General features: G+C 41.0%; 1 non-coding gene across 1 annotated transcript; it reads left to right on the top strand.

Moving 5' to 3' along the window:
* Nucleotides 1-4,564: 4,564 nt before the first annotated feature.
* Nucleotides 4,565-4,672, top strand: LOC127745058 (small nucleolar RNA R71). The gene has a single exon (XR_008006248.1). It is a non-coding gene; the product is annotated as a small nucleolar RNA R71 (small nucleolar RNA).
* The last annotated feature ends 531 nt before the right edge of the window (nt 4,673-5,203 follow it).

Raw genomic sequence — 5,203 nt, 5'->3', positions numbered from 1 at the left:
TTGAACACAGCTACTTTATGAGTCTTGGATGTGGCCCTAAGCACTTTGTTTTCCAGTATTACCACCGGATACATAAATGCCACAGACTCATAACTGGGTGAACCTTTTCAGATTGTGACTCAGCTTTGCCAAAGTCCCCAGTTAGAGGTGTCCAGAGTTCTTAAGCACACTCTTTTTGCTTTGGATCACGACTTTAACCACTCAGTCTCAAGCTTTTCACTTGGACCTTCATGACACAAGCACATGGTCAGGGACAGCTTGATTTAGCCGCTTAGGCTTGGATTTTATTTCCTTGGGCCCTCCTATCCACTGATGCTCAAAGCCTTGGATCCCTTTTTACCCTTGCCTTTTGGTTTAAAAGGCTATTGGCTTTTTCTGCTTGCTTTTTCTTTTTCTTTCTTTCTCTTTTTTTCGCCATTTTTTCGCTATTTTTTTCACTGCTTTTTCTTGCTTCAAGAATCAATTTCATGATTTTTCATATTATCAATGAATATTTCTCTTTGTTCATCATTCTTTCAAGAGCCAACAATTTTAACATTCATAAACAACAAGATCAAAATTATGCACTGTTCAAGCATTTATTCAGAAAACAAAAAGTATTGCCACCACATCAAAATAATTAAACTAATTTCAAGATAAATTTTGAAATCTAAGTACTTCTTGTTCTTTTTTAATTAAGCATATTTTTTATTTAAGAGAGGTGAAGGATTCATGGAGTCATTCATAACTTTAAGACATAGACACTAGACACTAATGATCATGTAATGAAGACACAAACATAGATAACACAATAAGCATAACAACCGAAAAAAGAAAATAAATAGATAAGAAGATTAAGGAATGAGTCCACCTTAGTGTGGGTGGTGTCTTCCTCTTGAAGAACCAATGGAACGCCTAAGCTCCTCTATGTCTCTTCCTTGCCTTTGTTGCTCATCCCTCATAGCTCTTTGATCTTCTCTAATCTCATGGAGAATGATGGAGTGCTCTTGGTGCTCCACCCTTAGTTGGTCCATTTTGTAACTCAAGCCTTCCAAGAAGGTGTTGAGTTATTCCCAATAGTTGTGTGGAGGAAATTGCATCCCTTGAGACATCTCAGGGAATTCTTGATGAGGATCTTCCTCATGCTCTTATTGAGATCCATGAATGGGCTCTCTTGTTTGCTCCATCCTTTTCTTAGAGATGGGCTTGTCCTCTTCAATGAGGATGTCTTCTTCTATGTCAATCCCAGCTAAATTGCATAGATGACAAATGAGATGAGGAAAAGCTAACCTTGCTAAGGTGGATGACTTGTCAGCCACCTTGTAGAGTTCTAGAGGTATGATCTCATGAACTTCCACTTCTTCCCCAATCATGACACTATGGATCATGATGGCCCGATCCACAGTCACTTCAGATTGGTTGCTAGTAGGAATGATGGAGCATTGGATGAACTCCAACCATCCTCTAGCCATAGGCTTAAGGTCCGATCTTCTCAATTGAACCGAATTGCCTCTTGAGTCTCATTTCCATTGAGCTCCTTCCACATATATGTCCATGAGGACTTGGTCAAACCTTTGATCAAAGTTGACCCTTCTAGTGTAGGGGCGTGTGTTTTCTTGCATAATTGGCAAGTGGAACGCCAACCTTACATTTTTCGGACTGAAATCTAAGTATTTCCCCCAACCATTATAAGCCAATTCTTTGAATTTGGGTTCATACTTTGATCATGGTTTCTAGTGATCCATGCATTGGCATAGAACTCTTGAACCATTAAGATTCTGACTTGTTGAAGGGGGTTGGTCAGAACTTTTGAACCTCTTCTTCGGATCTCATGTCGGATCTCCAGATACTCATTTTTTTAGCATGAAAGGGACCTCAAGGATCACCTTCTTCTTGGCCACAACTTCATAGAAGTGGTCTTGATGGACCTTTGAGATGAATCTCTCCATCTCCTATGGCTCAGAGGTGGAAGCTTTTGCCTTCTCTTTCCTCTTTCTAGATGTTTCTCTTGCCTTAAGTGCCATAAATGGTTATAGAAAAACAAAAAAGTAATGCTTTTACCACACCAAACTTAAAAGGTTTGCTCGTCCTCGAGCAAAAGAAGAAAGAAAGAAGGCGAAGAAGAAGAAAATGGAGGAGATTGAGGGAGATAGGTGGTTCGGCCAAGAAGGGGGAAAGGTGTTTGTGTTGTATGAATATGAAGGAGTAGTGATAGGTTTATATAGGGGTGAGGGGAGGGTTGGGTTTCAGTCATTAGGGTTGGGTTTGGGAGGGAAAAGTGTTTGAATTTTTAAAGTGAGGTAGGTGGAGTTTTTGGGGAAGAGGTATGGAGGTGATTAGTGAAGAGAATATAGGGAGGAGGATATGATTTGATTGGTGAGTGAGAGAGAGAGAGGGGTAGGTAGATAGGGATCCTGTGGGGTCCACAGATCCTGAGTGGTCAAGGATTTCATCCCTGCTCCTTTTAAGCATGCAAAATGCCCTTACTGTGCAATCCTGGCGTTTAACACCAGATTGCTGCTTGTTTTTGGCGTCAAACACCAGATTTTATTCCTTTCCTGGCGTTAAACGCCAGGCTACAACCTGTTTCTGGTGTTTAACGCCAGATTGTATCCTGTTTCTGGCGTTTAACGCCTAGAATGGTGCCAGAATGGGCGTTAAACGCCCATTCTGCTACCCTTACTGGCGTTTAAACGCCAATAAGTCTCTCCTCCAGGGTGTGCTATTTTTAATGCTGTTTTTTATTTTTCTCAAATTTTTGCAGTTGGTTTTGTGACTCCACATGATCATCAACCTAAAAAAGAAAAAAAAAACATAGATAAATAAAATTAGGCTACCTCCCAATAAGCGCTTATTTAATGTCAATAGCTTGACAGTGAGCTCTCATGGAGCCTCACAGATGTTCAGAGCATTGTTGGGACCTCCCAACACCAAACTTAGAGTTTGAATATGGGGGTTCAACACCAAACTTAGAGTTTGGTTGTGGCCTCCCAACACCAAACTTAGAGTTTGACCGTGGGGGCTTTGTTTGACTCTGCCTTGAGAGAAGCTTTTCTTGCTTCCTCTCTATGGTTACAGAGGGAGATCCTTGAGTTTTAAACATAAGGTGGTCCTCATTCAATTGAAGGATCAACTCTCCTCTGTCTACATCAATCACAGCTTTTGTTGTGGCTAGGAAGGGTCTTCCAAGGATGATGGATTCATCCTCATCCTTCCCAGTGTCTAGGATTATGAAATCAACAGGGATGTAAAGGCGTTTGACTTTTACTAGCACGTCCTCTACCTGTCCATAAGCTTTTTTCATGGATTTGTCTGCCATCTCTAATGAGAATTTGGCAGCCTGTACCTCAAAGATTCCCAGTTTCTCTATTGTAGAGAGTGGCATTAAGTTTATGCCTGACCCCAGGTCACACAGAGCCTTCTCAAAGGTCATGGTGCCTATGTTACAGGGAATTAAGAATTTACCAGGATCCTGTTTCTTTTGAGGTAATGTCTGCCTAACCAAGTCATTCAGTTCATTGGTGAACAAGGGGGGTTCATCCACCCAAGTCTCATTACCAAATAACTTGGCATTCAGCTTCATGATTGCTCCAACGTACTTAGCAACTTTCTCTTCAGTAATATTTTCATCCTCCTCGGAGGAAGAGTACTCATCAGAGCTCATGAATGGCAGAAGGAAATTTAATGGAATCTCTATGGTCTATGTATGAGCCTTAGATTCCTTTGGTTCCTCAAAGGGGAACTCCTTATTGGTCAGTGAACGTCCCAGGAGGTCTTTCTCACTAGGAATCACTACCTTTTCACTATCTCCAGGTTCGGCCATGTTACTCACAATTATGGCCTTTCACTCTCTTTTGGGATTCTCTTCTGTATTGCTTGGGAGAGTACTAGGAGGAGTTTCAGTAACTCTTTTACTCAGCTGGCCCACTTGTGCCTCCAAATTTCTAATGGAGGACCTTGTTTCATTCAGGAAACTTAGAGTGGCCTTAGATAGATCAGAGACTATGTTTGCTAAGCTAGAGGGGCTCTGCTCAGAATTCTCTATCTGTTGCTGAGAGGATGATGGAAAAGGCTTGCTATTGCTAAACCTGTTTCTTCCACCATTATTAAAGCCTTGTTAAGGCTTTTATTAATCCTTCCATGAGAAATTTAGGTGATTTCTCCATGAGGGATTATAGGTGTTTCCATAGGCTTCACCCATGTAATTCACCTCTGTCATAGCAGGGTTTTCAGGATCATAAGCTTCTTCTTCAGAAGATGCCTCTTTAGTACTGTTGGATGCATTTTGCAATCTATTCAGACTCTGAGAAATCATATTGACTTGTTGAGTCAATATTTTGTTCTGAGCCAATTTGGCATTCAGAGCATCAATTTCAAGAACTCCCTTCCTCTGAGGTGTCCCATTACTCACAGGATTCCTTTTAAAAGTGTACATGAACTGGTTATTTGCAACCATGTCAATGCGTTCCTGAGCTTCTGCAGGCATTTTCTTCAGGTGAATAGATCTACCTGCAGAATGGTCCAATGACATCTTAGACAATTCAGACAGACCATCATAGAATATATCCAGGATGGTCCATTCTGAAAGCATGTCAGAAGGACACTTTTTGGTCAGTTGCTTGTATCTCTCCTAAGCTTCATAGAGGGATTCACCTTCTTTCTGTTTGAAGGTTTGAATATCCACTCTAAGCTTACTCAGCTTTTGAGGAGGAAAGAACTTGGCTAAGAAAGCCGTGACCAGCTTATCCCAAGAGTTCAGGCTATCTTTAGGTTGAAAGTCTAACCATACTCTAGCTTTGTCTCTTACAGCAAAAGGGAAAAGTATAAGCCTGTAGACCTCGGGATCAACTCTATTGGTCTTAACAGTATCACAGATCTACAAGAATTTAGTTAAGAACTGAAAAGGATCTTCTAATGGAAGTCCATAAAACTTGCAATTCTGTTGCATCAGAGAAACTAATTGAGGCTTTAGCTCAAAATTGTTTGCTCCAATGGCAGGGATTGAGATGCTTCTTCTATGTAAGTTGGAATTTAGTGCAGTAAAGTCACCAAGCATCTTCCTTGCATTGTTGTTAGGTTCGGCCATGTCTCCTTCTTTTTCTAGATTCTCTGTAAGGTTTTCTCCGGATTGTTGTGCTTTAGCTTCTCTTAGCTTCTTCTTCAGAGTCCTTTCAGGTTCAGGATCTGCTTCAACAAGAATGTCCTTGTCCTTGCTCCTGCTCAT

The sequence above is a fragment of the Arachis duranensis genome, chromosome 2, assembly GCF_000817695.3.
Source record: "Arachis duranensis cultivar V14167 chromosome 2, aradu.V14167.gnm2.J7QH, whole genome shotgun sequence".
NCBI classification, from domain to species: Eukaryota; Viridiplantae; Streptophyta; class Magnoliopsida; order Fabales; family Fabaceae; genus Arachis; species Arachis duranensis.
The sequence above is the reverse complement of the archived record's forward strand: the minus strand, read 5'-3'. Positions and strand labels throughout refer to the sequence as shown.